The following is a 446-nucleotide window of genomic DNA, read 5'->3' as shown; positions in this document are numbered from 1 at the left end:
GGGGTTGGGGTGTTTTGTAGGATTAATTTAGGGGTTTTATATATTGTGTTAGCTAGCTAATAGAGAAAAATGTCCTCTCTTATCTCCGTGCTTGGTCGACGCTACGTATACAGAGGACTCGACACGCTAGCTAGCTAGTAAGCAAATGAAGAAAACTATTAAGTACAGAATATCGTCATGAACATTTACAGAAGTGATCGACCTCTCCTTCTCCGAGAGATTGGTTGAACAATAAGTTTTCGTATATCTATCCGACGCTACTGACTACATATATATATACAATGTGTAAGACCTCTTACAATACCCTAACATATGAACTCAACTTCCACATGCATGGTGGTATTCTCCGGCTTTATTGATGACGTGGTCAAGAAAGAATCCAGCCAATTCCTCTTGAATTGCTCGCTTGCGATCTTGTGGTAGGAGTTCATTTCGCATTTCCCACA

The sequence above is a fragment of the Triticum aestivum genome, chromosome 7B, assembly GCF_018294505.1.
Source record: "Triticum aestivum cultivar Chinese Spring chromosome 7B, IWGSC CS RefSeq v2.1, whole genome shotgun sequence".
In the NCBI taxonomy this organism is placed as follows: Eukaryota; Viridiplantae; Streptophyta; class Magnoliopsida; order Poales; family Poaceae; genus Triticum; species Triticum aestivum.
Note: the sequence above shows the minus strand (reverse complement) of the source record.